We start from the raw sequence: 11,652 nt of genomic DNA, 5'->3' as shown, positions 1-11,652 counted from the left end.
GATGGTACATCCAACTATGTTATCTGGAAGGCGAGGATGTCATGCCTTCTGGATGAACATTTTCTCAAGACCTATGTCCACAGTGTGGTAGTTGAGCCCACGGATCTAGATTTGCTCAAGAAGTATAAGGGAGAGATGGCAAATGCTAAGCAGATGATCCTTGATGGAGTGAACGATCATGTAGTATGTCACATCTCATGCAAAGGGACTGCCAAGGATATGTGGAATGCTTTGTCCATGCTATATCAGGGATCTTCCGAGCAGTGGAAGATGTACTTGGAGCACAAGATGAGATCCACGTAGATGCAGAAGGGGGAACACATTGATCTGTTCCTTACAAAGCTTCAGGAGACTCGTGACAAGTTAGTAGCTATGGGGTCAACACCTTAGCCTACCGAGATGGTGAAGCTAGCCCTAAGCTGAGTTTCAGAAGAGTGGCAAGTATTTGTTCAGAGCATCCTGGGCAGGGAGAAATTTCCAGGTTGGGAAGGAACGTGGGCCGCTCTTCAGCAAGAAGAGATGATGAGAGACTTAGTCAAGTGCAAACTTGACAGTAATAGAAGTAGCAGTGGGACGAAGCCAAAGGACGAGGATGAAAATGCAGTGCTCGCAACTAAGGGGGAGCATGAGCAACATAAGAAAAATAAATATGCTTCAAAGATCAAGTGCTTCCGATGTAGTGAACTTGGTCACTACGCTACATAATGTCCTCTCAAGAAGAAGGACAAGGACGAGAAGCATGATCTGAAGGCTGCATCCACACAGATCAAGGAGGAGGAGTTTGCCATGATCGCCCAGAGGTGGGGTGATATAGAACTATAAGTTCGAAAGAACTGCAAATGGGAAGGATCCTTGAGGAGTCCACCTCTCAGACCAATACCTTGCTACGGGAGCCCAGATTAGAAGTAGCAAGATAGACAAGGTCAGTTGATGTAGAGTAGTGTCAGAGTGATAGTTGCAATGACTAGGAGTGCCAGAGACTGAGCAACATAGAGCTAGAGTTGGAAGCAGTGTATTTGGCATAGAGCAGAGTCACCAACAGCGCAGAGGCTTTAGAGGGTCAGCACAAATACTAGCAACAATCAGAACGCTAGCAATAGATGCATCATGCTGAACAACAATTCAGTAATTTTTTATGATTTTATGTTGTTGATGCAGTAACAACAACAGTTGGAGAAGGTTGTAGTGCAGATGCAGTGTTGGCAGTGGCAGTGCCAACAATACCACAGATGCAAAATTTGAGACGAAGTTGCAGTACAGATGCAGTGTTGGCAGTGGCAGTGTCAGCAATAAGACAGATGCAACATTTGCGCAGTAGTTGGTGGGTAACGACATTAGACATCAGCAGTGCAGAGGGAGATGTTACAGAGCAAGGTGATACTTCAGCAGGTTGTATTACTAGAGCACCTTCCTTGCTAAGAGGGAGTGTTGATTTATGGTAGCATCAGATGTGCTCTAAGCCTCCAAATTTGCAAGGAGGCTTAGACACATGTATTCCATAATACCCATAAATCGTTTTGGGAAATTCCACCCGGAGACTATTTTATTAAAATAATTAATTATTTTCAATGGGTGCCTAAGTCTAAACTTGGGAAATTAAAGTAATTAAAGGGTATTAATCTAACTGTGGGTGAAACTTCTAGTTGAAGACGAGGATCAAGTCAAAATGATTTGATTCATTGATTAAGATCTAATCTAGGTTGTTGGTTCTCAATAGAAGGATTATAAGAGGAGGCTTGATGGGCATTTGGAAGACACATCAAGTGGAGATCCAAAGATTGAATTTCTGAAGCACAACAGTTGCCGAGATAGAAATTTGAAGTGATCTTTTGCAGTGAGGGGTAGAGATAGTATCTAGTGAAGAGTTTTCTTGGGTCAAAGAGTACAAGGCAGAGAGGGAAAAACGACATCCAGAGAGGCTGATGTTGGACCACACAAATTCCTACTGAGGAAATAAAGTTTTAGAATCCGAGAGCTAGGGTGTGAGACCGAGAGGCTGAGAACTAAAGTTTCCAACTAGCAGAGGATCAAAAGGAAGAGCAGCGAAGTCCCCAGCGGAGGTGACGCAAAGACTGTGTGGGGTTGACGCAGAAGGGACACAGATGCTCACTTCCAACATATCAAAGCCAAATCTTCCAGTGATAGGGTTAGATCATCTCACTATTATGTTTTGTCCAATTTCTCTCTGTACTGGATAGCTAGTTGGGTTTCCAATGAATTGTACTTAGAATTACTACTGCATAATAATAAAACCCTTAGCTGCTACACGGTTTTCCCACACTGGGTTTTTCTGGGGACATTCGTCCAAAAATAAATTTGTATATGTGTGTGATGTTTATTTCTCTCCTGTGCTATATTTAGTTTATGCAGTTTTGTTTTGTTGTAGGCTACAATGTATGTATTTCAGTATTTGCCATAGAAAACTTCAAGTAACTTGTTCAATTAATTTAAAAAGTAGATGAAATATAATCAGTTTTCTGCAGTAAGAATCAAGTAAGCATTTTTTCACACACATAATGTATTATTAATAGATGGTAAAAGTAGCATTACAACCACTTAATACTTGATGTTGGAAGCCTCCTTTAGGTGAGTTTCCAAGTCCTAGCCTTAACCTTCAAGCACTCCTTTCTCCTTAGCAAAATGGCCAACATTTGGGCATAATTAAGCACTAGGAAGGCAACCAAGCAATAGCCAACCATTAGTGGATAGTAGGGATCTCATTTATAGGGAAGGAGAGGGAGTTGAGGATCCATGAAAAGTGGGGGGAGTTCCACATATCAAGGGAGATATCCATGGGAGTAGGATCTAAGTCCAATAATGGGAGGTCTCATTCCAATCCTCATCTACCTGAAACCACATCATCGTTCTCAAGCTTTCTAGTAAGGGAAGCTTCTCCTCCATTTTGGGAAAAATTTCCTGAAAAGGACCAGCGCATATTTTCCTGGTAAAAGTAGTGCTAGCAGCGCTAGTCACTAGTTATGAAAAAGGTTACCAACATGGATTTGCCTGATAAAACTAGTGTTGGTCTTGCAAAACAAGGTTTTTGACAGGCTCTTCAGAATGCTTTCAAGGCAATTTTTCTTCCTTTTCTTCAAGGATGTTCCAAACATGTTTCATGGTGAATACATTGTTTGCGACTACTTTCATCACTTTGCAACACTTGCGACATTTATGACACAAAGTGCGACAAAATATTGTATAATAGATGCCCCCTAAAGCATGAAGTCAGAACAGGAAGTGATGGTTGAAATGCTTTACAAACAAAGGCAAGGACTTAGATAACCATCGTCAAGAGACCTGCAAATCAAACATAATACAATATATCTGACATCTTTGATGTAAGTATGCCTGACAATACATCTCTGTGTAAGCATCTAACAATACATGGATCCATGGCATGGACGCAACCATCCGAATAGAAAGGATCATTTTTACAGTCATGAATACTTAATAACTCCATGCAACCTGGATTTATCAAACGAAACCTAAGGTCTTCATCTCAGTCTCGATCAAACCAAAGTACGAATCTCACCATACAAATAAATGGGTTGTATTCGAACATGGTAGAAACCACCTGATTACCGACCAATGATGTAAACCATTAACAGGAACGAGAGAAACCACCAATGATGACAATTGCTCTCAAGGTACAACAATACAATCCACAAGCGTGAACAATGAAGTTGAATTCGAACACTCGCAGAATCATTCGATCGAAGGCCAGTGGTGTGAACCTATCGATGAATGTGAAGAACATGCCATTAAGGAATGCAAGCTCCAAGGCACTGAAAGGGGATTTCTAGACCATCTTCTTCGATAATGAGTTGGAGTCGACAGGAAGTGATTCGGCAAAGGAGGGATATAATGTTTCCCACATCATCGACACGAAACATAGGATTTTGCAAAGTTGGCAAGAGTGATTCAAGATTGATGCAGAAAAAGTCAAACAAGATATAAGTGGTTTGAATTTGCATGTGGGACTTCTCTTGAACATATTGGCGACACGACTCTAGAATTTGGAAACATTTGACTCAAAATAGGGTCAGAGGTCATGGTAACAATAACATATAATCAAATGAGAGGCAAATGGATTTTCCAAACCCGGTAAGCCAAGTGACAAAGTTAGGATGCCCCAAACCCGACACAAGATACATATAAGTGTCATGTTCAAGAGCGACATATTGCCTTTCATACAAAATACAGGATATATGTTTCTTTCCATTTTCCCCCACTATTTCTAGTGAGTACCTCTTTATTTTTAATCTCAAGCTTGAAGAGGATACCATATGCTTGTCGTATAAGTTCATCCTTCAGATGAATCCATCCTAGTATTTATAACGAGCCCTAGGAAGGAGTAGCTCGGTCTTGTCATGGTGACAAGTCCTTTGTCATTTTAGTTTTACAAGTCCGACAGAGGGGTAACTCAACATCTTTTTCATGTTTAGAGAGTTTTAAAAGAGGCAGAAAAGAAAACTCCAGATGTCCCTTTTCGTAGATAGTCTCTTAAGTCCGAAAAGGTAGAAAACAATACTCAAGAGAACCTCTTAGCCATGTTCGACTAAGGTATTCCTTTTTCGTAGCTAGTCTATCTCAGTCCAGAAAAGGGTTAAACTTATACTGAGTAGACGTATTTTCATTTACTTTTATGAGTTCAAAAAGACAAGTGCTCGAAAATATTTTCATATTTCGAGAGTTATAAAAGAGCTAAAAGAGGACTCTGCCTGGAGGAACAAGTGGTATAAAAGGATAGCAACTGGTTTCGATCATGATGGAACTGCTCAAAACATGTAAAGGTCAAGAGGCTAGCTAATAAGACCACCCATCGTAGATGTTCCCCAGGCAAGGGTAAAACAACCAAACGAAAGTGTATGATTGTCCAAGGAGATGGTGACATTGGAATGGAAAAACCAAAGCTCATCTAGCAAAAACGGGCTGATAAAAATGACAATCACAAGAGTTAAAGTGGGAATGGTTTCATTTTTACACAAGCTTGAAACATGGGAAACTATGCTTGAGATACTTGAAGATGGTTTCATTTTTTCACAAGATTGAAACATGAGAAAAAACTATGCTTGGATTTGGTTTAATTTTTACACAAGCTTGAAACAAAGAAAAACTATGCTTGAGATTGGTTTCATTTTTACACAAGCTTGAAACAAAGAAAAACTATGCTTGAGAAAAGTTTGCATGCCCCCAACATAATGACTCAATTATCAGTACATGCCCCCCAAACTTCATTTCATTCACCTAAGTAGACTACTGGTTACTAACAGGTGGATGGAATGAAGGTTCATTTACGAGATCAAGTGAAAGACTCGACTGGGAATTTACGAGATCTAATCAAAGACTCGAATTGGAAGGGGATTTGTTTCATTTTTTAACGAGCTTGACACGAGAAAAGAACCATGCTCATGACACCTTGTTTCATTTTTTAACGAGCTTGACACAAGTAAAAGAACTCTGCTCCGAGAACCTTGATTTATTTTTTAAGGAGCTTGACACAAGTAAAGGAACTCTGCTTCGAGAACCTTAATTCATTTTTTAAGGAACTTGACACATGACAAGGAACTCTACTCCAACAACCTTGATTCATTTTTTAAGGAGCTTGACACAAGAAAAGGAACTGTGCTCCAAGAACCTTGATTCATTTTTTAAGGAGCTTGACACAAGAAAAAGAACTCTGCTCCAAGAACCTTGATTCATTTTTTAAGGAGCTTGACACAAAACAAGAAACTCTGCTCCGACAAACTTGATTCAATTTTTAAGGAGCTTGACACAAGAAAAGGAATTGTGCTCCAAGACCCTTGATTCATTTTTTAAGGAGCTTGACACAAGAAAAGGAGTTGTACTCCAAGAAGCTTGATTTGTTTTTTAAGGAGATTGACACAAGACAAGGAAATCTACTCCGAGAACCTTGATCATGGTCCTAAGAGGCCATAGCTTCCAAGAGGTTCTCATCAGATGGGAGAACAACGCTTTTGAAGGGATACATGTCAAAGGATCTAATGGAAAGATCAAGCTCCAATGCCCCTAGTACATGATGCACTATATCACTGACTAGATCATCAGTAGACGCAGGCATGGAACAGGTGGCCACATAATTAACCTGTGGCGGGGGTGATACCACTTGCATACAAGGACCATTTAGGGATGTTTGTTGATTGGGAGCCAAATTAGGACCAACGAATGAAAGTTGATCAATGGTCACAATTCTTCCTTCATGTGGGAAACACATTACTCGAAAGAGAGAAGAGACAAGAGCTCCCGTGACATAAACATAGTCACAACCGAGGAGTAAATTAAAATCCAAAGGGCCTTGGACAACCATCACATCAATATATAAGATATTTCATCCCAAATTAATAGGCAACTTAGGAAGGATCCCTAATGGTTGACTGGTTCCTTTGTTAAAAGCCAACATATTATGGGTAATGGGCACAAGTTGCAGAGAACCTAAAAATTTCCAAGTAGTTGAGGACATAATACTAACAGATGCACTTTCATCTATTATTGTGTCAGGTACAAGTATATTATAAGCCTGTATTGTGATCTAGAAGGGCACGTAGGAAGGAAGATGATATCCTGTCAGTCGACTCCAATCAAAGGAAGTGACCATACTACTTGTAGGGGGTGCCATGGGAATGGGAGGATTGCCCCCCAATTCATTGGAATCTGAAGAAACAAGAAGAACCTGAGCGGTATGAAGTTCACTCTCTATGGGAAAGGTATGATCAACTAAAGGTGGAATCGAGTCAACCATTTTATCAACCAATGGTTGGTCAGGAATGGGCTCATGGGATTCACGTTCAAAGAGAGTGGGATTGACTAGAGATGAATTCTTATCAATCACTTGATCAACTAGTGGAGGATCAGGGGAAAGCTTTCGATAACCAGTCAAAAGACGAGGTTGAGAAGCTGCAAGATTGTCCAACACTTTTGAGGCTTCATCCATATAAGGAAAAAGGTGAATAGGATGATTTCCTTCACATAACCTACAGGGAAATTTGACTTTACCCTTTTTCCCATGGACCTTGCTATCACTAGTTGAGGGTTTATCACTAGCATGATCTCCAGAGGCTGACGACAAAGGCTGATGTGAGCTTATGGACCACACTTTCAATACCTTGGGGATACCAGGACAATCTCTAAGAAGGTGGTCACCCTTACATAACATGTAAGGGAATTTAACTTTGCGGTGCTGATTGGAAGGTTTCTCCACATTAGTTGCATCTGTAGAAATGGATGCTTGGTTGCCTCCTTGCTTATTTTTCTTATTCTTAGTCTTCCTTTTCTTCTTCTTCTTATCCCTTGGTTACTAGCTTGCATGCTTTCTCCAGATGAAGAGGAAGAAGAGGAAGAAGACCGCACATGCAAAGGCGGCAAAGAGTCAACTTTAGGATCAATAGGAGGTTGATATGGTTCAGGTGGAGGGGAACCCGATTGAGAAGCAGTTTGGACATTTGGAACCATAGGGGTCAAAAATAACCAAATTTGCAAACCAATGGTAAATATGGGTAGGGACAACGTTGCCATATAAGGAGCACCAACATTTTCAAAAGAAGGAAAAGGACCAGGATTCTCGTCAGAGGGATTTCCTTGATTAGTGGACTCGGGAATTGTTGCCATTAGTCTCAGCCTAAAATCTACTAAGGATTATTTCCATAGGAAGGATGTGTTCTGTAGTCAATTAATTTTAGAAATTAACAAAAAATAAAATTAAAAAGGGGTAACTAGGCATGAGGGTGTACCAAGCAACCATGAACTGCTATATATACCTTGGTGAACCAAGGACTTAACGTACAACATCCAATCTCCTCGAATGTTTTGTTCGGTGTATCACGGTATACAAGGTGGCAAACTCGGTTACTTATGGATATATAGCAACTTACAGGAGGCTCCCAATATATACGCGACAATATGTGGGAGTGCAGTCCGTAGTAGTGTTGTCTAATGCGTAACCATTCGATGAGAGCATTCCAATATACTTACCATGCATGGAACACCTCTGATATACCCGAAAGTACTGGAGAATGGTCCTATACACTTCCATACGTGGAACACAATTTCACCCCCGGGATACAATGCTGGCAAATAATGACAGCTCCTAAATTTAATGACGTTGTAACACGTCTCTAGCTTAGACCTCTAGATGTTTGCATTAATGTTCAAAATGCTCCTTAGGTTAATTGAGATGAATTTTAAAATTGATTTTGAATTATGTTTCAATTTCAAGGCTCAAAAATCGATGTCACTTGAACACACCTACGATGCAACTAGTATGAAAAAAAATGTTTCTTTTCATTTCAATGAAAGCTATCTAACATAGGGAAGAAGTTCAAGCATTGATACAACAACCAAGTATGTAGCAAACAAAGCTTCCTAACTTGATCTTCCACTTTCACTATTCCAATGCACCCACCAAAAGTAAAATAAATTTCAATTCACTAAGATGCACATATGTGAATTTTTCCACGTTTTATTTTCAATGAATGAGAATGCACTTTTCAACTTTCAACACTAAGCAATGTAATTTATGCTCAATGATAATCCCAAAAACGACTTTTCAATGCAATTTCAAAAAGTAAACTTTGAGATGAAAGCTAAACAAATGCAAATGCCATTTCTTTTATGGTTTCCAAAAGAACTAATAATGCTTTAACTAACAACAAATCAGTATTCCTTCCACACATACAAGCAACAAACAGTAAATTCAATTGACCCAAAGAACTAAAGACCCAACCAAAATTCACTTTCACTACTTCAAACAATGGGATGGAATTTTGCAAACCAATAAGAAATCAACAAAAATAATGGAAAGTTCTATGCACACAGAGTAGGAGGACACTTCAGAGATCAAGACACACTAGACCTTTCTGGTAGAAACCCTAAAAATTCTCATTTTTTGGACCAACGCTACTTTAATGGTCAATACGTACTGACAAGGGTTTTCAACACTTCTTTAATGGTAAAAACCCATGTTGACATGTTCTGAACGTCTTCAGCGTGACTGTAATGGGTAAAACCTGCACTGACAGCGCGACTTTTTCTACAGAAAACATGCTGGGCGAGAAAGACTTAGGAAAATGAAAAGAAACTCAAAGAGAGATCCAAACTTGACACTCTAAAGAACATACTACTTAGAATGTAGACCCATAATGGACCTAAGTTACAAATCATTAGGAGGTTGGCCAAACTAATAAAAAAGACCAAACATAAAAGGAGATTTGAAGGGTTATAAGCTCCCCAGTGGAGTCACCATTTTGTTGTGCAAGCAATCCTTTTTGCAGACAGAAACGATCCCTCTAGTCCTATGGGAGGATCTAGCAACAAAAAAAGACAAATATGTGCAAACTTTCCTAGTTTATACCAGAAAACACAAAGGAGGATAGATAACCTACCTTACTCTGATGCTAACGTCCATAGGTGTCGTCCTTGATTTTTTCGCTTCCAAGTCCAATCTCCTCTTCGTTGTTAGGGATAAATACCTGCAAGGAAAACCACGTGGAGATAGCAAACACATACATAGCAAAAACCATCATGATATAAACCATAAAACATATCAAGGAGTATTATACTAAATGAGCAATGATTTACACATTTATGGAAAGGAAACACATAATGTATTATTAATAGATGGTAAAGGGAGCATTACAACCACTTAAGCCTTGACGTTGGAAGCCTCATTAAAGTGAGTTTCCAAGTCCTAGCCTTAACCTTCAAGCACTCCTTTCTCTTTAGAAAAATGGGCATCCTTTGGGCATAGTTCAGCACTAGGAAGGCAACCAAGCAATAGGCAACCATTAGTGGATAGTAGGGATCTCATTTATATGGAAGGAGAGGGAGTTGAGGATCCATGAAAAGAGGGAGGAGTTCCACATCTCAAGGGAGAGATCCATGGGAGTAGGATCTAGGGCCAAGAATGGGAGGTCTCATTCCAATCCTCATCTACCTGAAACCACATCATCGTTCTCGAGCTTTCTAGTAAGGGAAAATTCTCCTCCATTTTGGGAAAAACTACCTGAAAAGGACCAACATAGATTTTCCTGGTAAAAGTAGTGTTGGCAGCACTAGTCACTAGTTATGCAAAAGGTTACCAACATGGATTTGCCTGATAAAAGTAGTGCTTGTCTTGCAAAACAAGGTTTTTTACAAGCTCTTCGAAATGCTTTCAAGGCAATTTTTCTTCCTTTTCTTCAAGGATGTTCCAAACATGTTTCATGGTGAATACATTGTTTGCTACAACTTTCATCACTTTGCGACAATTGTGGCATTGACGACACAAAGTGTGACACTTTAGGATATGAGACTGGGAGTGCGACAAAATATTATATAACAAGTATAGGCCAACTCAATGCTTTGCTATGAGATTTCTACTGATTATCATAAGATGATGTTGAGGGATTATTTAAGACTCCTTCAAACTTGTCTCAAAACAATTTCCGTAACATAATAACTTGCTTCAAGAAATCATAATGGAGATAACATATTCAATCAGAGTTTGTGATCTTTGTCACAAATTTCCAAAGAGAGACAAATGGCATAAAAAGTATCCATTACAGGTATCTGAGACTAGACATGAATTTGAAATCTTTTAAGTAGTAGTGCAACTGACATAAGAAGGATAATATTGCAAGTGCCATTTCCAAAAGTACACTGTCAAGTCTTGACTTGTCAAAACATTATTTTTTTCTCGACCACCTTTTGAGACCTCTTAGTCTCATCCTCATATAATGCTCATCGTACAAGACAACATTCAAGACAAAGAAAATAGGAATTAATGTACCAGAACACCGCTTGTTTAAAAACAATGTTGTGTCCTCGATCATTGTAATATTTGCTCCATACATGATCTAGCCAAATACTACCATACTCAAGTTAGATACTGGATTATATTCATCAAATTTTAGATTTAAATGTGCCTTTTGGAGAGTCTTCTATTAGTCCTTGTCCAAAACATGATTTCAAAGAGAACTAAGTAAACAAATGCACAAGGGACAACTTGTCAGATTTTCTGGAGTTCTTCTTGCTACTATTTGAGGTTCCTGAGATTCCTCGGTCCACAGTAACAAGCTCTGAGGCCTTCTCGGTCCTATAAAACATGCCTTAAGGCCTTTTCAAACCACTGCAATAGACTGAGGCATTTTGACCTATCTTCAACATAACTTGAGGGCTTCAACCCTCACCTATGAAATAAGTATACGTCGTCCTTTTTTTTCTAGAACCAGGCTTGATGAATTTTCCTTTTATCACATACTTATACTCCTTCATTCTGAGAAGTAGACTAGAATTTCTAGGGATAGAACAAATCCTAGAGGAACAAGCTGACTTCTTCAAGGTTGATTTCATACCCTTGCTTTAATACCTTGTTGATTTTTCATAGGATCTTCTAATCCAATAATTACTTCTTATGATTTCAGATATTAATCTTTCTTGCATTCACATTCATCATAAAGCAATTACATAGAAGATCACAACAGTAAAAACAAAATGGCAGTAGGATCATAAAGAGACAGTCAAATAAGAGACACAAGAATTTTTACCCTGGGAAAACCCACATGGGGGAAAAACCCAACAACCTTTTCCTTAGAGAAATTATTATGTTCAACAAAGATACATCTAATTATTCAAGTGAAACTTACTAGTACCATGGCC

This window comes from Pinus tabuliformis, chromosome J (genome assembly GCF_031772625.1).
Source record: "Pinus tabuliformis cultivar Carrire ecotype Pingquan chromosome J, CPIR1, whole genome shotgun sequence".
Lineage (NCBI taxonomy): Eukaryota > Viridiplantae > Streptophyta > Pinopsida > Pinales > Pinaceae > Pinus > Pinus tabuliformis.
The sequence above is the reverse complement of the archived record's forward strand: the minus strand, read 5'-3'. Positions refer to the sequence as shown.